The following is a 22,094-nucleotide window of genomic DNA, read 5'->3' on the forward strand; positions in this document are numbered from 1 at the left end:
GGACTGCTAGCCATCCTCATCTCCTGGCTGCTCGCCAGAAGACGGTGCAATAGGACTGCCAGCAGGACTAAAGAGAATGACCTGTTTGAGTCAGTCCTATTTCAGTCCTTGCACCCATGTCTACCCAGGCACTCCTGACCGACCTTACCGAGGTGACCAGGAGCACCTTGGACATGATGACGATGGTTATCAGGCCTATTGCACTGTCTGCTGCCACAAGGCAATGAGCTGCTGCTTTGTAGCAATGCAGTACCGCGTCTGCCAGCACCCAGGAGACGTAGGGTGACAGTGAGATGAGCGGGCTCCATGCTTGCTGTGGTATGGCGTCTGCACAGATAACTCAGGAAAAAAGGCGCAAAACAATTGTCTGCCGTTGCTTTCAAGGAGGGAGGGAGGGAGGGCGGGCCTGACGACATGTACCCAGAACCACCCACGACAATGTTTTTGCCCCATTAGGCATTGGGATCTCAACCCAGAATTCCAATGGGTGGCGGAGACTGCAGGAACTGTGGGATAGCTACCCACAGTGCAATACTCCGGAAGTCGACGCTAGCCTCGGTACTGTGGAAGCACTCTGCCGAGTTAATACACTTAATGCACTTAGAGCATTTTGTGTGGGGACATACACAGTTGACTATATAGAAATGATTTCTAAAAAACCAACTTCTATATATTCAACCTAATCTCATAGTGTAGACATACCCTCAGTGAAAGTACATGTAAACATAAGACATAAGATAAAAACTTGTCACTTATCAGGACTGTACAAATCATTAGTGGATCTGATCTCTTTTTGGTGCATTAGATCAGATGTAGAGTTCAGCTGATAGTGATGCTTCATTGGCTGGCTCTTCCAGGAATTGTGCTGCCTACTTTGTAGCACATGGTAAATGGAGATGATTCCATGGGGTTCCTGGCTCTTCGGGATTCGCCCCATGGCACACAGTCTTGAATAGTTTCTCAAACACATCCATATAAAACTCCATATCTCACTCCCTCATCTCACAATCGTGGTGGAGATACTCTGAAAGCAGCTCCTCCTCAGTCTCCATCCTTTACATCTCCAGCTCTATGTGATTTTCTGATTGCTTGGAGCATGCCTTATGCACCTCTGTTATCAAGTCATCGCTGCTCCTCCGATGCTTTGTTGTCCAAATTCAGAATCCTGTCACCAACACTGACTGGTCTCCCAGTTGTCAGGCCATCCTTTGAGTCTTACACAGTTGCACTGGTTTCTGACAGACACACAGAGGGGAAAAGGTTGAGTGCCCTTGAATCAGAAAACCTTATTCTTGGTCTACGTAGCTGGAAGTAAAAAGAAAAAAAAAGAACATTTCAAAAGAATGCTATTACCTTTGCATTTTCATTTTGACTTCAAACTTCTGCCTGTTGAGAACTTTTCTAAAGCTGTTCTCCTAAAAGAAGAAATGGTGACTTAATTTTACCTTCCAACTATCCAAAACAGTTTTTGGGAGGAGCTGGGGGTAGCCAGTTATTTGAAGACATAGCGGCAATGATGATGATATTGCACCCTTTTCAGGATGCTGCAACCTTAAAAGGTGCTGTGCTGCTTCAAATACCAGAATGGAAGAAAGACCAGTTATTCTTGTGATAGGGAAAAAGAAATCTTTTCTTTACGCCGAAGAGATCTTTCTGTGTCTTGTGAAGATATGAACTGATTAGTGACTGGACAGGGATGGCAAGTTACAATGGTGGCGGAGGGAGGCTTGCCTACCAAGGAAGCCTGCCTGGAATTTTTACTGAGTGAAAAATTCTATTTTAACTCTCCAGGCATAGACCACCATTAGATCAGTAAAAAACCAAATCTGCACTGGTGGCAGGGTGTCTTAACATATAGGTGGTCTGGGAGGGGAGTGAGTGCCTTTATGCATAGTTTTATTGCAATTTTATCTCGGATGTGGCCACAAACCTTATTTTTAATGGGGACTTGCTCACAGGAGGACCAACATGTCAGCACAAAATTTGGAACCTGCCAGCGTACTGCATATACTGAAGGTCTGTAGAGGACCCATCCTACGAAGACTAAGTTCTGGAACCCTGTGGTTCCCCATTTCCATGGAAGCATAGGAGTTGGTCCATAGCCTATCTGCCGTTAGGATTCTGTTCACCGATTTTTAAAAACTTACTACAAAACTAGAATCAATATTCTCTTTTTCATCTGTTTGTGGCAATTCAAGGTTTAGAGGAGGTGGAATTTGAACAGGAAGGTACTAAAACAAACAATCTACAAATCAATAATGTAGAGAGAATCAAAAAAGTTAAGTCCCAAACTGAAACACTATTGCAAACGCTAATTATTCAAAAATCTTGAATCAGTCCCAAAAGATCATGAGATTGACTCAAAATAAATGCTGGGTCCTGTTTATTTACCTGCTGCTGTCAAGCTTTGCAACCATGAGGGCTAAGACCTTTTTTTTTTTTCCAGTGAAAGCGGAGATTCTCACATAATCACAAGACTCCAGAGGCCATGTAAAAAAAACCATCAAATATTGTCAGATTTGCAATAAAATCATGAGTTACCAACCCTGCATAAATTTCAAATTCCTTTTTTAAGCTGTAATTCACAGTTTGAGAAATAGCTGATACATCAAATTCTAAACTGTATGCAAAATCCATACAGTTCCAGGAGGCAGAACTAAGACTATAAGAAGAAAATGCAAGATTTAAGAAAATAAATTATGCAAATAATATGTTTTAGAAAATTAAGTGATGGAACAAAATATAGAAGACACGATAGAACTGAAGAGTTTCAGGATATCCATATAAACAGGATGAAGATGTCAGGAAAGGGGTCTTATCAATGTTAAAAAAAAGGGCTTTGTTGACTAGTGGAAAGAGGACAAAGATAACAAGAAGATAACAAATAACAATTCAGTTTACAATATAGACTTTTAAGGTCACGATCTGTATTTAACTCCTGTGTTTGCAGAGAATTTAGCATTTATTTCTTCTGCGGACGATTTGATCTAAAACCATAGGAAAACAATTGCCACATCTTGGAGTCAAGTGGAATAATCCAGAAGCGCGGGATAGTGGACTGTTTTCAGAGATCAAAATATTTGCATTAATGGAAAAAATCTATAGTTTTTTAAACGTTAACTTCACTTACAGATATACTTATAGTTTGAGGAAGTTGACAAAAAATTACCCTCACATTCTAGGAAACAATTGTAACAAAAACATAAACCAACCTATCATCTCTGTTCTCAGAGAAGAATGGTTGAGCTGGACTTCCTTGCATGGGTAAAACTTTATATTTTTTGCTACTTTTAATTGTGTAAAATATTATATTTCATAAAGGTCATGTGTAAAATACTAGAATTATTCACCATAGAAATTTGAACCTTGAGACCACCATTCAGTAGAAATAGAAACTTCTCAAGAAGTCTTATAAAATTTATAAAATCTTTATTATCTCTGAAGACACCACAACAGAACTTGTAAATTCCAAAAGCCATCTACACCAAGAACCACAATTCAAACTCAAGTTACTTCTAAAGTACACTGCGTTTGTCAACATAGCTTGTAAACTGCATCAGATATATCAATCCAGTTGAAGAAATTCATAGGCTACTTTGGCAAAAACTTTTCAAAGGGTCTGCAGAGAATGTTTGGGTTTTTATGTCAAATTCTGCAAAGGAATGATTAGGTATCAGTGAATATATGGAGAAATATTTGGACTTCCAAGCTCAGATACTGTATTACTTAACCACTTATATGAAATAGATACTTCACATGGTTTATCTAAAACAAAGGTTGGCAACCTTAGGCACGCAGCCCATCTGGGTAATCCGCTAGCGGGCCACAAGACATTTTGTCTCGGTAATCCACAGACACGGCCCCCCACAGCTCCCAGTGGGCACAGTTCACTGTTCCCGGCCAATGGGAGCTGATCTAAAAAGTTCTTTATATTTCCATCATGATATTTCACCAAAACTTGAAAAACTGAAGAGTTCCCAAGCAAAATTTTTTGAAGTAGAGTAAAGCGTGTGTGTGTGTATAGTATTAAAAAAAATAAAGATTGTAAACTTTCTGGGGCAGAGACTGTCATTTTTACAGGTTGGTACAGTGCCTAACACAACAGGGACAGGACCTGATAGAAGATGAAGACTGTAGGCACTATAATAAAATACCTTAAACAAAAAGAACTCCTCTCAAACATTAGTTTGAAAAGCAAAGGCCAAATCTTCAGAGGTCTTGCACAATTCCCATTGAAATGAGGAGATTAGAAAGTTATGCTGGTTTAATTTAAGGTGGACATTTAAATTGATATAATTACGTGCAAAATGCAGTGTAGATACACTTATTTCTGTTAAAGAATGGCTTGTTTATATTTGCTTAAGTCTTTGTATTAAGAACAATATTAAACAAAAATAAACAGCCTTTTTCCACTGTTTTAAGTACCCATTTTGAACCCTGTTTAACTTAACCCAGGGCAATTTCACTTGTTGTCAAGTCCTCCATTCCAGGTACTTGGCAAATGTTAAGCTCTCCTTAGGATTTGGTCAAAGGTATTTGAAGGCTGGGAAATTCAGAATCAAGGTTCCACAAAATACCTTTACTCAGCTTCATCAATCCATTTCTGTATCCTGGACTACGGTATAAACAAATTGATACAATTGATACAGGTGTACCCAAAACCTATCCCTCATACATTTGAGATAGGAGCAAAAAAAGTCACCTGTAAGGGGTGTGCACAACATATGCAATTGCCCAACAAAAATTCAGCAGCCACTCACAGACATTGGATAGCTGTATCCAGTTCCTCCACTGAGCTGCTACCGTGGTGTCCAGCTGCAAAAGTACAATTCAAGTTAATATTAGGCAGGTAAGAAGCAGGTAGGAGCTTCAAGCAGTGATCCACATGTAATACAGCAGGGGTGGCCAACCTGAGCCTGAGAAGGAGCCAGAATTTACCAATGTACACTGCCAAAGAGCCACAGTAATACATCAGCTCCTCCCTCCCGCCCGCTCCCAGCAGCCCCACTGATCAGTGCCTTCCCCCTCCCTTCCTGCACCTCCCGATCAGCTGTTTTGTGGCATGCAGGAGGCTCTGGGGGAGGAGGGAAGAGGAGCGAGGGCACGGCAGGCTCAGGGGAGGGGGCAGGAAGGGTGGAGTGGGGGCAGGGTCTGTGGCAGAGCCAGGGGTTGAGCAGTGAGCACCCCCCGGCACATTGGAAAGTTGGCGCCTGTAGCTCCAGCCCTGGAGTTGATGCCTATACAAGGAGCCACATATTAACTTCTGAAGAGCTGTATGTAGTTCCGGAGCCACAGGTTGGCCACCCCTGTAATACAGAGTCTAGCCCAGGCAACTAGACTCTAAATGTCGTATGAGGTAAAACAGTGTGGGGTGGGTAAAAAAAAATGGATAACTTACTACAATACCATTTTTAATTCATGATATGACCTTCTCAGCAGCTCAGTCAGGAGTGACTATATGATGTAAAAAAACACAAGTTTTCACATAGTATCCTCAGCATCTAATCAACCAACGTTCGCTTCTACCACAGCTCCACTACAAGTCACAAAACAATCTACCTCTGTGCTACAGACTAGAAACACCATTATTTCTCTCATTTTCGTCCTAGGGTTGGTCGAGGATTCATCACTCACACACATCCAGATATCTAACTGGACACCATGCACTGTACAAATATAGGTCACAGACTACATAGCACTTGTTTCTGCAAAACAGGGTATACAAGTTATGCAATCTTCCTTGAGTCACACAGGAGAGAGTACAGGGTTGAGATGTGTAATTTTCGAAAGTGTCCTCTGATGTTCGATGCCTGTAAGTTTGGTTGCCCAACTGGAGATGCTTAGGGCCTGCTTTTCGATAGGCACTGAGCGCTTGCTCTGCTTCACACCTCTCAGGAGCCTATGGAATTATGGGAACTCAGTGCTTTGAAGGGCACCCAAAAAATTAAGTTACCCAAAAATCAGTGGACACAGCTAAATGTTTTAGCCATCATTGTGTGTTACTTTCTCATTGTTATCTTGAGCAAAGTAGCTGGAATATTTATCATAGACCTATATCCACAAAGAGACGGATCACAACCTAGTGTATGTGGAAAGAGTTAAGGTGGTTTGTGAAAAGCTTCCTGTGAATACATCTAGATCAGTGGTTCCCAAACTAGGGGCGCCACTTGTTCAAGGAAAGCCCCTGGCAGGCCGGGCCAGTTTGTTTACCTGCCACATCCACAGCTTTGGCCGATCGCGGCTCCCAGTGACCGTGGTTCACTGCTCTCAACTAACGGGAGCTGCAGGAAGCGGCACGGGCCAAGGGACATGCTGGCCACCACTTCCCGCAGCCCCCCTGGAGCTGTGAACTGCGGCCAGTGGGAGCTGCGATTGGCCAAACCTGTGGACGCAGCAGGTAAACAAACAGGCCTGGCCCGCCAGGGGCTTTCCCTGAACAAGCGGCGCCCCCAGTTTGGGAACCACTGATCTAGAGAATCTGATGTTGGAGGGATGTCAGCAGAATTTTATGAGTGTTATGAAGATAAACTGAGGAAGTATACATTTGAAACTCTTTTTTCATTCATACACTCTATCTCCTACAATGAAACAACATAATCATTTTGATTCCTAAACCCAGAAAATGTACATGATTTTTCATGGACAATTAGCTTTCCATCACACTCTTAAACAGAATACATTACTATTTTGCTTATCTTGCCAAACAGTTTGAGACAGAACATACTACAGAGGGCCTGCTCCTGCTGAGGTCAATAGGAATTTTGCCACTGACTTCAATGGGAACAAGACAAGCCTAATTCATTTTAAAAAAAATCTTTATTAAAGGTGTCTCTGATAATCAGAACTGATTGTGACTGGTGATTATAGTGATTTCTTAAAGGAGGATGAACTATTTTATTCCTTCCTCCTTATAAAAACGTTTTTTCCACCTATACAATTGTTTGGCTTTGGTCCTGTTTAAGTAATAATATTATTTTCAAATAAAAGGACTTAAGTGTATTTGGGTTAATGTATATCCCTAATTTACTCTAATTTCTATGGAGGTTTTATGTTGTTTTTTTAAGTACTCCTTAGTTATGTGATACTCTATTCTTAAAAATTAATGTATAGCAGCAAGTTTTCTTGTAAAAATGACTTTCAAACTGATGTTAGTTGTATTTAATTTTTTTTCTAAAGTTTCTGGGCCTCTCATTTGAAAAAAATGTGACCTGCTCTATGTAATCATTATTGGTTTTAACTTGTAATTTCCTAGTTAAGACCCAGGTAAAATATTTAAGGATAACAGTTAAAACAAACTTTGTATGAAGCATTTTTTTTTTCTACCACAAATTAAACAGCCTCAACTCTGGATGAACTTTGTTAAATAAAATCAAAAATATATCTTTAGAATTACTTAATCAGCACTTCCTCAGCAATCTGTTCCATATACTATAGCCATAAATCAGTACACCTCTTTTAAAGTGTAGTTTTACTTTGATTGGTGACTCTTGGGGGGGGGGGGGATGGAGGGAAGAATCATAGAGTTACGTGTTGTCAATCAGTGATGTTTATATCAGATTTGTTCAGTTTACAAGTTATTTTTATAAAAGTGACAGATTTGCAAACTTATCCTAGAATAATGGTTTCTGAAATTCACGCTGTATTTTGGTTCTTGCCTCATCATAAGTGGAGGGATTTTGCAAATGGAATTTATTTAATAATTTTGTTGATGACTCTCCTGCAAAGTTCAAATCCCGTATGCATTTCAGACATACCCTAACCACAGATGTAAAGCTTATGAGGGTAGTGGCAGTGCCTCTACCACCACCAGCCACTGTGAATAGCACCTTAATTCCGGGGGGAAATAAAATTTGGCTGAAGCTACTCAGCGAATAGTTGTGTTGAATTTACAAATAGTTCCAGTTCACCAACAAATGCATATTTCAATGAACTTATTATTTGCCAAATAGTTGCCCAGCTCTCAGCAAGGCTGAATTAGGACACTTAACGTTTATTTGATACCATTCAAATAATATTGAAAATAAAAAAATTAAACTTATATGAGAAAGGTAATTTAATACCATTAATTTTTACCTTTGAATCCATCAATTATATCAAAATAGTTAACAGTATGTTTAAAGAAGCAAAAGATTAAAAATTGAATGGAGAGCCCAGTGCAGATCTTAAGGAGATACTCTTTCCTTTGTTAAATTTGTGAATGAAAATTGTGATTTGTTAGTTTTATTTTCAAACCATTTTATTTGTTGATTTCTTCAGAACAGTAATGGGTTGTGATTAAAACAATTCCAAAATCTGTATGTTCATTAATTCAGGAAACTCATATCTATAATTATTCCTGTCCTTTGCTACTTCCAGTTCAAATTAATGGACTGGGCTTTAGACAAAAATCACAAGGGTTTTATTCTATTCTGAAAAATCAATAGAATCCAGATTAAAACATCTACAAACTTAATTTTATGATAATTAGGCTGAGTTTCAAAAGTGATTTAGAGAGTGTCTGAATGACAGTAGAAACTGAAATTTGCTTTGCTTACATAGTAAGTTTACTGCTGAAGTTTAGTGGGACTCCCTTGCAGCACAGGTATTATGTCCTCTCGGCACGAATCTCTATTCAACAAGCAAGCTGCACTTGCTTCAGTTAAAGAAGTAGTCTTAAGAGGTAGCCCGATTAACGTGACCAGATGTCCCAATTTTATAGGGACAGTCCCGATTTTTGGATATTTTTTCTTAATAGGCACCTATTACCCCCACCCCCCACCCCGTCCTGATTTTTCACACTTGCTGTCTGGTCACCCTAAGCCCAATGTAGAGTGCATTATAGAAATCTAATCTAGAAATAACAAAGGGATGGAAAATTGGAGCAGGATCTGCATGTAAAAGAAATGGTGTCATTTGCCTCACCAAATAAAGTCGGAAAATGTATTCTAAATTACTTACGTGCTTACATACTTCTAAATGACATTACCCTCTGTGACAAAAGGTAGTCATACTCATTAATAAAAGGTATTGACATTAGTAAATTCTTCTAGGTTTTCTCTGTTATCCACACATTATCTTGTTGAGCTTTAGCCAGAAAGTTCTTATGCAGACCCCAATCTCTAGCAGATATTGGATAATCCATTATCCCAAGGCTGCAAGATAGGTAGAGATGGAGACACAGAACTGGTTTCATCAGCATACTGAAGGCATCTAATCCAAAATATCCTTATTAACCCTCCCAGTGGCTTTGAATACACAGAGAAGGAAGGATAGGGGAGGAAGAGAGAAAACAGCCCCGACACAAACAATTGTTCATCATAATTTGCTGTGAAGACACTCCAAAATTCTTCCACTTGCTCCTACTAAGGACTACAGGTATGTCAACAAGATCTCGTGAACAATGGTATCAAAGGTAGCTAACAAATATAATAAAACCTATATGGACAACTTATTCTCATCAGTTGCTAGGTGGGTATCAACAATCAGGGCCATGAAAATATTTTCAGAGCCATATCCAACTCTAAAACTGAGATCAAACAAATCAGAGGAGTCTGAAATTGCTAGAGTTCTTTTGCCACCATCCCTTTCCAAGACTGGTATATATATTCAACACCACTTGGGTCCAAAAGTTGTCATGAGTTTCTGAGTCAGCCTAGAAGACTCTTCATTGAAGTCACCAAGAACTCTCAGCGTCAGCGATTCCAAAGACAGTGAAGAACCTGAAAAACGGAGACTAAGATTCTCCAGTGAAGCATGGCACTTATCCCATCAAGGAGGGAAACTGCTTCCCATTGTTTTACATTAACTTTGGGGACTTACATATACACATATAATATAAACAGACTCTATAAAATGATGGGCAAAGTCACAACTGCACAGGGGTCTCCATTCCATAATTTGGCATAGTCATCATAAATTAAACAGTTTGAGCACTATGAAGAGAGGACTTCTGTGTATCCCATACTGCAGCTGGCATGGCCACTCATGATGAAATATGAATAGAGGGAACAAGCTGTCCTTTCTCAGGAAGAAATTTGTTAGGTTGGAAGTGGTAGGAGAGAACTGTAGAGCTCTCATGAACACATGAAAAGTGGAGGAAGTAACCAGATGGAGCACGACTCTCCCTTTGACTAACTCTATTCTGGGGTCCAGCTGATGTAAAGTGAGTAGAAAACATTTGGGCAACATCCCTTTAGTAACCAGAGGAATGGACTGTTGGATCAGAATTTGCCATTACGGTTAGTCTGAATAATGGAGAAGCAGTGGGACATGGGGGTCAGGGGGCAGATGGGAGGCAGAGGTGCTTGGAGAGTATGAGCACCAACTGGAGGCCCCAGATCCCGGGAACAGGCAAGGCAGCGCATCAGCTTCTCCAGACTGGAACGGCAGAACCATCATCATGCTCAACATGCCCAGTTTCAGTAGTCACCCCCCCCAGCCCATCCTTTTCCTATATGTGACTTTCTACAGGGGAGTTACCTTGGACACCAGGGAAATGCTGCAGAAACAGCAATCCCCACTTCTGAATGTCCCCTCCCTCCATCCACTTGCAGACATCTGATAAATTTTCACCCCTTCTGCCCACAAAGGCTGAAAACAGAGGTGTAATCCTGGACTCAAAACTACCACACATCTAATTAAATTAACTAATATATCTGGGGTGAAGATTTCTACAGGCAGAAGTTAATGTGTACAGCCTATACAAACAGTGATTTCTAGAGAGGATTATGAATTTCATAACATTATAAATGATAGGAAATCAAATTAAGCATTGAAATGATAGTACTGAAAACTCTCAAGAACAGTAATCAGATAGAGACACTCATCCTTCTGTGAGAGGTTCCTAAACCGCTTTATAGCTTATCTCCCTAAAGATTGCTTGTTCAATCGTAAAGTTAACATTTTTTAAATTATATTCAAGTGTTCTTGAGTATGACACAAATATGAGGGAATTAAAGCCTTTATTGTAAAAATGGTATGACTGGGAAGTGTATTTAAATCTCAGGCAGGGCATCCTCTTTACATATTTTTTCTCTTGTTGGTCAATTTTACTTTGTGCTCAGAAAACTAGAAGTACTCAATGAAATAATAATTAATAATCATTAAACTTTAAATAGCCAATACCATGTTCTGTTTTAGCCAAGCGCTCAGTAAATTTTTTTTTAATTTTATTTTAGCGGGAGCATGCAGCAACAACTAAAGCAGAGGTTGCCCAAGTGTTTCCATTCCAAAGGACCTTTTTCAGATCCTTCTCAAGCTTTCATCTTTCAAACCACAATGTCTTAGGTTTGTGGTCTCGCCCATGGGATACAAATCTCTGAAGTTTGAACAAAAACTTTTTGGCCATTTTTGAGGGGGAAAACAGTGATTTTTCCCCCCTGAAGTTAGCATTATAGTTGCAACTAGAGGCTGCATCAGAAACCCCAGCGTGCTAGGCACTGTCTTTATTAAAAAGAAAAAAAACCTGACATCATTAAAAATGACATTGCTAACTCTTTTTGAACAATCCTCACACTGTTAGGAGAGGAACTTGAAATTTGATGAGGAGATAATGCCTAGACTGCCTGTGTCTTCTGGAGGTCCAATGATAATGTGTTTTGCTTTGGCTTACTTCATGGATGCTCATTAATTTTATTTTTTACTGATACCAACATCTGTATATCAACTACCTCTCAGTGCATGTGTGTGCCCCACACCTATGTTGTTGCATATGATATTGCATGAGGAATATGGAGTCCTCCTACATTCTGTATATTCTATTAAGTGTGCTTTTTCAGGTCATGGAGAGGACAGATGGTCCTCAGGTTAGGGTTCTAGCCTAGGTCTTAAGAGGCCTGCCTTCAGTTCCCTGCTCTGCAGCAGACTTCTTGTGTGACCATATGCAACTCAATTAGACTCTCTGTGCCTCAGTTCCTTATGTATAAAATAGAGATAATTCCTACTTCACGGGGGTGATTTGAGGATAAATATACTGAAGATTGTGGAAACACTCAGATATTATGGTAAAGGGGCTGCACACATATCTAAAATAGGAAAGAGCTCCATAATACACAAAAAATATGCACCAGTACACAAATGCATACAAAAGAAGGCAATATTAACATTGCCTCCCTGTTTGTGCAGGACACAGCTGTCTAGCAAATAGTTCCACTTCAAAAAATATCTTAGTTTTATCAGAATTTCTTCTAAAACATTAGGGGATTCCACTCAAAAACTACATTAGAAGGGTAAAGTGGATCATTCAAGTCAGGAAATACCAAAAATAAGGTTACATGTGCCTGATCCAAATCCCATTGAATTAGGTGTGAATCAATCCACTGACTTCAGTAGGAATTGGCTCTGACCTCACTTGCATAACATCACACAAAATGGTTTTGCTCCCATATCAGGGACATATTTCTTCATGGATGGTGGCAAGGACACAAAAACCTACTTCCTAAATTCAAGATATGCTCTTTATTCCAAATGTCTTCTATTAGTTTTCAGTTATGTCCTGGGCTCTGTTTCCCAACCAGTGACTTAGCTATGGTGTTACTTTAATTTCCTTATTACTTAATGTAGCTCAGTTTTCAAGGAGATGATACTTATCTTTGTAAAAGTGATTTGAGATCTTTGGATGAAAGATGAGGGGTGAAATGCTGCTCCATTTAAAGCCATGGGTGTTTGGAAACTGATTTTAGTGGGGCCAGAATTTCACTCACAGTATTAAGTGTATTAAGTATTTATAACTAACAAACATCCAAACATTCTAATACTGTGCCAGTTTCTCTTGGTATTATTATGGTTCTGATAAGTTGTTACAGTTTTCATTTTTAATAGCCACTTATCAGGTAAAACCTTCTAAAATAAGTTTGCGTATTTGCCAAAAAAAACCCAACAACTATATAACACAGATGCTGGGAAATATTAACAAGCAACTTTCAGCATGGTGTAAAAATGCTAAAATTATTTCTTTGACTCTTTTTTTTCCCTGAAGAGCTCAAACCTAGCAATACTATTTAAAATACATATACTTTTAAACAATTTAACAACTAGTATACAAATACAGAACTGGACAAAGTATGCACAAACACACTTTTTTGCTATATGTCAAAGATGAATAAAATAACTAATAAACAAATGTTATACTGCCAGCTAAATACATTATGGTAATATTGTATGATCATACAGAAAATGTAAGGTATTTTAGGTACAGAAATTGTACACTATATTTTGAGAAGGGAACATAAAGCTACTTTACCATCTATTTGTGGTAGGTAGTAGAAGAATTTTCCTCTATAAAATATATTATTTTATAAAATACAAACTTCTACCCTATAAAATACACACTAAGAAATTGAAGCTCTTTTTTTCACCTTTTAGATCTAGAATATCCAGTTAAATAAAAGTATGTTAAATAAATACATATGTATGTCAATTTAACCATGTTTTGAGCACTGCCAATGATTTTCTAGGGTTTTTTAGTGCACAAGGATTATAAAAAAGCAAGAGAAATTATAAGAAAGCAATCCAAAAGTTTCATAGCAGGATTGCTAAACTTTTTTTTAAAAAAAATAATCATTAATATCTTCTTGGAGCTTTACTTTTACATGCATCCTAGTTATAATCATGGTACTTTTTATCTCATCAACTTTTTGTTCCTGGAATCAAAAGCTGTCAAATTTCTATCATTCCTGGCCTTTGGTCCTACAAAGTGAGGAGGGAAAGTTTCCACTTAATGGTGGCTTCAGGAAGAAAAACATCTGTTAAATCAAAAGCATATTGTTATCAGAGTAGGGCAACACGGGAGACTGTAGATTATCTGATAGGCTAACAGTCCCAATCAATTGTAATTTTTAGAAAGTTCCTAACAATTAAGCATGGGACTGAGAAGGGAGAGATTTCAGAGGCTGATTTTAAAATGATCAAAATGCTAAAAGGAAAGGGATTAAATCTCCAGGGGTTTCCCACTTGGAGAATCACATCTTTTTTAAAAATCAAATGTTCAATATTTACTCCAAAATGAGTGTAAGGTGAAAGTTTAATAAAACAAGAGATTATTAATAACGTCTGCTCAGACACACGTTTTTCGACTATGTGTTTGTCGTATCTAATCATCGGCTTGTCCTAAATTATACGATAACGTAAATTAGCAAATGGTGCAAAACGGTTTGAGTGTCCAGCAGGGAGTAAATGGGGAATCAGCTAAATGACAGGAAAAATGAGACTAAGATGTTAGTACGGCTGGGAGAGATGTATTTTGTTCGGGGGGAGAGAGCCTTTCAATCACTTTATTTCTCGTGTATCCTCGTGTGTTGTATTTCGACAGCGTTGTATTTTAAAACTCCCACACTACTTAACTGCCTGACCGGAGCACACGGGATCCCCCCCTTCCACAATGGGAGGAAAGCCACACCAGGGAGCAGCCTCAGCCAGCGCACTAGCAAGCGGCAGCAGTTGTGCTGAGCCCTTGTGCGTGGACCATGTGCGGAGCTGGGGGGCAGGGCGGGACGGCACCCCTCGAGCAGTCCCCGAGCACTTAACAGCATCGCGCGAGCCCTCGGCGAACAAAAACCCGCCCAGGGCCCCCGCGGGGCGCGCACCGCCGCAAGCAGCCGCGGGAGGGGGGCACCGTGCACCCCCCCCCGGCACCCACCGCCTGCTCAGGCGGGATGCGCGGGGCGCAGCTCGGGCGGGGGGCAGGAGGGATCCCGCGCCCCAGCGGGGAGCGCAGGGGGGAGGGGGGGGAAGAGAAAGTTTTTGTGGGCGGGGGGAGAGCGGTGCAGCCGGATCGTGGCGGGGGGGAGGGGGCGAGGCCGGTGATTGGGCGGCGCTCGGAAGCACTTTGTTTTTTATGCTAATGAGGGCGGAGCGGGGCTTGTGGATATTTACGTTGAGGCGGGAGCCGCCGCCCTTCATTCACCCACATGGTCCGCGAGCCCGGCCGCCAGCGGCGGACCTGCCTTCGCGCCGCTTCGCCCCCCCCCCCCCGCCCGCGTCCCGCGCTGGGTGTGGGGGGCGGGGGCGGCGGGACGCCCCGCGAGCAGAGCGGGGCGCCGAGCCCCGGGGAGGGGGAAGATGGTGGCGGCCGTTGACGGGTGAGTGGCGCGCCTGGCGCTGACGGGGAACCTGTTGTGCGCGGCGCCGGGGGGGTGGGGGGGCAGCAGGGCGCATGGCAGCCGCGGCGCCGCCCGAGCTCTCGCACGGGGCGGGAGGGGCCGGGATGAGGGAGATTTGAAAAGCGAGTGCGCCGCGCTGGGCTGCCGCGCCTCCCCCAGCTCCCCGCCGCCGCCGCCCGCGCAGCCCCGAGCGGGCCGGGATCCAGCCGCGGAGGCCTGGCCGGGAAAGTTTGTGCTGCGGCCCGGCGGGCGCGGGGGAGAGCGGGCGGCCGGGGAACAAAGCAGCACGTGGGGCAGGGGCCGCCGCGGCCCTGCTCGCCGCCCACGCCGCGCCGGGACAGCGGGCCGAGCTGGGGAGGCCGCGGGTTGGGCGCGCTGGGCGGTCCCGGGGAGCAGGCAGCGCGGCGGGCTCCGAGCGCCTCCGGGCCGGGCCCCTCCGCATGGGCTTTTGTTCGCAGGAGGGGCGGGGGCGGCGGGCTCTGCTCCCCAGGCGGCCGCGGGGGGGAGGGGGGCGGGGGCGACCGGCCCCCTCCTGCCCGGGTGGGACGCGGGCTCCGGGAGCCCCGCGCTGCAGCCGTTCCAGCCGCTCGCTCGGTTAATTACGAAATCGGCGGCAGCTGCGGGGCCTCGGCGGCGCCATGTTGCCGGGAAGGGAGGGGAGGCGGGCGGGGGACATGGCGGCGGCGGCTGCGTGCTGGGGCCGATTGTTCCCTGCTAGGCCCCGAGCCGCGTGTCGGGCAGCGGCGGCCCCACGAGCCGCGGGCTCCATCGTTCTCTGTCCCCCGCCCTCTCCGTCCTCCCCACTCCCCCCCCGCGCGGCCCCAGAGAGCGGGCACCCGGGCCGTGTGGGTAGGCCGGGCCTGGAGCAGGCGGGGGCGTCCTGCCGTAGCCGAGCTGTGACCTCCCTGCGGCCGCCGACAGCGCCCCCTGGCGCCCACGCGGGGTACGGCCCGCCCTGTGTTCGCCGAGCACGTGCTGCGGGGTGCGGGCCCGGCCCGGGGGACTGCAGCACATGGCGCCGGGGCTCCGCGCCAGCCGGGCGCACCTGCCCTGGCCCCAGGGATCTGCAGCGACACCCCGGGGCTGCGCGTGCTTCCCCGCCGCCATTGCCCCGCGTGGAAAGGCCAGAACGGTGATGGTCAGCCTGATGCTGCCTTACTCGATGTCTCCGGCGGTGGGAGCCGGACAGAGCCCCCTTTTGCATTTAAACACATTGGGAACAGGCGGGGCGGTCATATACTGGGCTCGATGGACACAGGATAAAACCGCAGATGAATTTTAAAAAGAGAATGCTTATTATCTCTTTATCTTGATAGAGATGGGCAGGAAAACATTAATCGCTTAAGTTTTGTGGCTTTGTTTACGATTTCCACGAAAAGCAAACGCATTTTGATGTTCATATCTTTGCAGTATCAGTGCATGCAACACTGAAAGGCTTTGGCTGTTGATTGATCCATGCAAGTTCTGCTGCAACATTTTTAGTTAAAAGGGGTAAGTTGTGAAATTGCATGCTACCTGTAGTTTGTAATATCTTTGAAATGTTTGTGACTAGTCTCACTTTGTTTAAGAGTATAATAAATTACACCATAAGCCAGAAGATGGGTTTACAAGACATTACAATTCAAATGGTAGTGTTTGGAGTCCATTGTCTGATAAAAGGAAGAAAATTAGCTTAATTTCAAACCTTTGGGTGTTTTATTTACTGTACTGCCTCCAGATTACATAAGAACTATTTATTGTGATGTTTTTCACCTGTTACTCTGCTGCTTGTCACTTGTCTAATGACAAAGTAAATCAGCCAACCTGAGGCTACTCCAATAATCCCACTTCAATTTTTAACTGATGCTACTTCAGTGTTCTTCAGCTGAACAAGTAATAGAACTATTAAATTTTAGTTACCATGTACAGCTTCAAGAACAAAGTAGCTTACAGACATTAATTTGATAGGTGATGAGTATTCATACTGATATGAAAACTGTATTGTGACTTAATTATGATGTAGCATAGTTTCTGACTTTAAATAGTTGAGTACCACTTTTATTGAACTGGAATAGCCTTTTAAAATCTGACCTTACTACTTCAGGAACGATTACCAGTTGAGACATGGCTGTGTTTTAGCAGTCTCTAGTACTGTACTGTTAACAGATTATAATGGATATTTAGTTTTTATTTTTATTAGTAGGTCTGGCCATATAATAGATAATTCTCAGGTGTAATGCTGATTACTGTCTGTTGGCTAATCTCAAAGTCAAGATTTAAAACCACTAGGAAATCAATTCCTTTGAATTGAATGTCAAATAGTACATTGTAACTTCTTGTGCTTTGCATATTTGCTGTATTTACTGTTTCGGAGTACAGTTATAGCAGAGACATCCACTGAATTACTAAATTTGTTCTGTTTATGATTGCAGGCAAACATTTAATTTTCTCCTGTAAATTTAAACATTTAAAAATTAGACGTAACTTCATAATGTTTTGTAAGTTCTTTGTATACATTTGATGGAATTGATTAAAAACTGGTGGTTGAGTTTGGGGAAGAGCAAAAATGTATTGATATTGCTTATTGTTTTTTAACCCACTTGTTGGTCTGTAGTTTGGATTGATTTCTCTTTTTGTACTATGCTGAGGACTAATTCAATTGCTTTTAGGCTAGTTGGCACTGTTTTATTACATATGACAATTATTCAGAATCTGATCAAAGCATTCATTTTGTTCTCCTCTTTCAGCAGGTGCAAATTAGACAACTTCTCTTGGGGAGCTACTGAACATCTGGTCATGTCAGGGTAATGTCAAAGTGCTTACAGTGCAGGTAGTGATATAAGAACCTACTGCAGTGAAGGCACTTGTAGCATTATATTGACAAGTGCCACGGGAGATCTTGCAGAACTGCAGTAATTTGCAAGGTACCATGTGGTATTAAGTGCTTTTTGTTCTAAGGTGCATCTAGTGCAGATAGTGAAGTAGATTAGCATCTACTGCCCTAAGTGCTCCTTCTGGCATAAGAAGTTATATCTTCATCCAGTCAATCAGGCTGATTAAGAATGTAGATGTTCCAGTAGCTGTCTGCTCTGCAGTCCTCTGTTAGTTTTGCATAGTTGCACTACAAGAAGAATGTAGTTGTGCAAATCTATGCAAAACTGATGGTGGCCTGTTATTGTCTACATCAAGAAAGTGAATTTTATTTACTGCTTATGTATTTTGGTGGTCTTGCTTTCATAGCAGTTCCTTCAGTTTAGTAAATGACAGCTTCTGTAGTACTAAAGTGCTTATAGTGCAGGTAGTGTTCAGTAATCTACTGCATTATGAGCACTTAAAGTACTGCTAGCTGTAGAACTACAACTTCAGCATGCCTTCCTATCAGACTAACTTTTTTGTTTTGTTGCACACTGTTCTCTGGTTAGTTTTGCAGGTTTGCATCCAGCTGTATGATACTCTGCTGTGCAAATCCATGCAAAACTGACTGTGGCAGTGACAAGTCAGTGAATAAGTAAGGAAAGTTGTACCCCTTTCTACACAGGTTGGGATCAGTTGCAATGCTGTGTGTGTCTGTAGTATTGCACTTGTCCCGGCCTGTTGAGGTTGGTGGGGACAGAGGCTGCAACATCTTCAGTAGTTTGATTATTTTAGGAAGTGATACTGCATTTTTCCAGAAAATCCAAATACCTAATAACTTATTTTCTGAACTGTTCCATGTAAACTAATGTATGGCTGGACATCATATGCCACAGACATTTCTGTATTTGTAAATTCTTTTTGTATGTTTACTAAATTAATGTTCAATAACAGAGTCTCATTTTTCTTTTGTGGGTTCTTCCTGTTGTATTGAGTATTTGCTTACAGTTAATCCTCAGTAGCCATGCTAAAGGGAAATGGGTCAAAAAGCTTTTAGTTTTCAAAGATCTTTCATGCAAACTTTACTTAGCCTAGCCTGAGTCTGTAGCTGACACTAAAATTGCATAAAGAAGTCTGCATTTTGTCTTACGACAGGTTTTTAGTTCACTTCTAAAACTATTTTTAAGTCCTTAAAAACCTCTGTTCTAAGTTGGCAATAGAATGAATATGTAATTCTAACTTAAAATTCCATGCAAAAATCTGTCAAAGGTTCCAGAATGCCAAGTTTAAATCTGAAGGACAGATTTAGCCTTTCAGTCATACTCTGGAATTTTTTGTATAATCATACAACAAATGTCATGTATTATACACCTTTCTATAACCTTGCATTTGTGTGTAGTATCCCAGTTCTGTGTTTGTGTTTCGGTCACATAAATACTAAGTAAACCATAAATACAGTACCTTACATACGTAAAAGAATAACAAATGTGCAGCATACCTAGGCCATCTAAAATACCGTTATAATTAATCCTGTTGAATTCTATCTAAGGAAGATGATTGGGTGAAAAAGTATATGGTAGCTTGCTAATTGAAATAGACATATTCTCTCTAAGGTAGGTAAGTCTCTCAATAGATTGACCCATTGCATGTTTCCCTAAACTTCACACAGTCCTGGTTGTGCAGTCCAATCCTACCATTGCTCCAAGTTTGTTACTAATCTTTTTTTAAAGAAACAGCTTTAAAACAGTATTATCAAAGGCTTAAAGCTACTAGAATAAAGCCAATTTGTGTTCCAGTGTAAATACTTGTCATGTATGGCTATTTCAATTTGAAATTTTAGATCCTGGTGGTTCTGTTGAGGTCAAGAATCTGTAGGAAGTGGCTTTTTTCACTTTACCTTTGATCAAAAATAACAATTTACATTTTTTGCGCACTGCCAATCCCTCCTCTTACCAAAAGATAAATAAATAAAAAAAAACCTTCATGCACAGATCAAGTCTAGAAAATGATATACTCAAATATGAATATCTTGGATAGTGTTACATGTAGTATTACTGCAGCTATAATACACTTTGAAACTCAATGTAGTGTGTTTTTCTTACCATCTTCATAATTAACATTGCTATCAACCTCCTATCTCCCTACACTGTTTTATGTATTAAATATCCAACTGTTGTAGGCTGAATTAAAAGAAACCCCCCCAAAAACTGGAACTTTTTTGGCACATAAAAAACTTCGCAAATTCTTTAGTTATGTTGGAAATTCAGTAATTTGAACTGGGCAGAAATATTGCAGGGAATGTTTATATGTAACTCAGTAGGGTCACTTAAAATGCCCATGTGTAACTTGCAAAAATGTGTTCTGTTTTTGAGTCTGAAGTGTGACTACAATTAGTATCTAAAGGAGCAAAACTTGTACCTGCGGAGTCTTAAATTGTTACCTGTTAGTGCATGTAGAATTTGTTGGGGAGCACCTGACCCTTAATTTGTTGGTGTAAAGGAAATGCTCTGCTACTCTTACGTTTTCTGGAGTGTGTAGAATTGTAATTCAAGAATTAGTAGTTTAGATAGGTTTCAGAGTAGCAGCTGTGCTAGTCTGTATTCGCAAAAAGGAAACGAGTACTTGTGGCACCTTAGAGACTAACCAATTTATTTGAGCATAAGCTTTCTTGAGCTACAGCTCACTTCATCGAATGCATCCGATGAAGTGAGCTGTAGCTCAAGAAAGCTTATGCTCAAATAAATTGGTTAGTCTCTAAGGTGCCACAAGTACTTGTTTCCTTTTTAGTTTAGATAAGTAGACAAGACAACAGTATTTTGTGATCCAGGAAGCAGCCACTTTACCTTGATAACATTGTCCCTCCCTTAAACCAGAGATTACTAGTTCTAACTGATGATCCCAAAATAGACTGTTCATGTAACTGGTGTGGAAATTAGAACCAATTCATCTGCTTTTTTTGCAGTAAAACATAAAACATATTTGTGAGCCATAATTCAAATTATGGAGAAAATATGATTATAGCATATGTGTTCTCTTAAACACATGGGCAAATTGTGCCCTTAGTCACAGCGCAGTTTGTCTGTCTTAATTGTCTAATATAATTTTATTTCCAATACATTTTCAATTTGAGTTCTGTTTAATTAGACAATTTACATCTACGTCAGATATTTTAATTTAATTAATGTTTTTCTTAAATGTGTTAATAATCAATAGTATTATTATGCCTTCTGATACATGCTAAAAGGTTTGCATGGTTGCTGTACAATGACAATATTTGATTCATTGTCAGCTGCAGGACTGCCTGTAATTTGTAGGCAATTTTAAAAGATTAGATTTCCAACTAACACCAAATGAAATAACTCCTTTGTTTTTCAAGACACATTTTGAACTGGGCAGTCTCAGAAATGTTTGGTCAGAAAAACAATTAAGTAGACAAGGTGTGTGAGGTAATATCTTTTATTGGACCACTTTGTGTTGGTGAGATGGACAAGCATTCAAGCTCTGTGTGGCTCAAACTTCCTTCACCCACACAAGTTGGTGCAGTAAAAGATAGGACCTCACACATCTTGTCTCACTAATATCCTGGAACCAACATGGCTATAACTACACTGCATACAACAATGTAAGATTAAGTCGTCAGTTGTAATCCTGCCTGATGCCCTCAACATGCTATAAAAATTTCGCAGCCCACCTGTGCCACAACTGTTTCTGCATATAAAAAAACAGGCTGGCATTAGGGGATAGCAAGCAGGGCAGTTGTCTGGGGCCTCATGCCACAGGCGTTCCCACATAGCTAAGCTGCTCAGACGTTGGCTTCAGGCCGATGTGGTGGGGCTCAGGGTGGGGCTTCGGCTTTTTGCCCTAGGCCTCAGTGAGTCTAGTGCTGGCCCTGCTTGGTGGACCCCTCTGAAACCTGCTCGCAGCCCACCAGAGGGCCTCATACCTGAGAACTTCTGTCTGCTTGTGGTGAAGGAAAGTTGGGGTCTGAAGCAGGAGGTGGGTTCTGTTCAGCTGACGCCCAAAATCAGACCAGCTGAATTGGTCCTCAGTGCTTTCGGAGCAGAGGTTCAAAGGCCCAGAAAACTATCAGTTTTGTTTTTTAAATAAATTGACGTCTTGGAGACATACCAAAACACAGCATAAGGTGCTTCTATTGATGCAGTAAGGTCATGAGAGGACTTGTCC

General features: G+C 41.6%; 2 long non-coding RNA genes across 2 annotated transcripts; one reads left to right on the forward strand and one right to left on the reverse strand.

The window, feature by feature from the left end:
* Positions 1 to 763: 763 nt before the first annotated feature.
* On the reverse strand, positions 764 to 14,938 carry LOC140912721 (uncharacterized). Its single transcript, XR_012159361.1, has 4 exons — positions 14,851 to 14,938; positions 5,399 to 5,454; positions 4,703 to 4,815; positions 764 to 1,305 (listed from the first exon to the last, which is right to left on the reverse strand). It is a non-coding gene; the product is annotated as an uncharacterized lncRNA (long non-coding RNA).
* Positions 14,866 to 20,537, forward strand: LOC140912719 (uncharacterized). The gene is made up of 3 exons (XR_012159357.1): positions 14,866 to 15,056; positions 16,488 to 16,568; positions 17,804 to 20,537. It is a non-coding gene; the product is annotated as an uncharacterized lncRNA (long non-coding RNA).
* The last annotated feature ends 1,557 nt before the right edge of the window (positions 20,538 to 22,094 follow it).

The sequence above is a fragment of the Lepidochelys kempii genome, chromosome 1 (assembly GCF_965140265.1).
Source record: "Lepidochelys kempii isolate rLepKem1 chromosome 1, rLepKem1.hap2, whole genome shotgun sequence".
Taxonomy (NCBI): Eukaryota; Metazoa; Chordata; order Testudines; family Cheloniidae; genus Lepidochelys; species Lepidochelys kempii.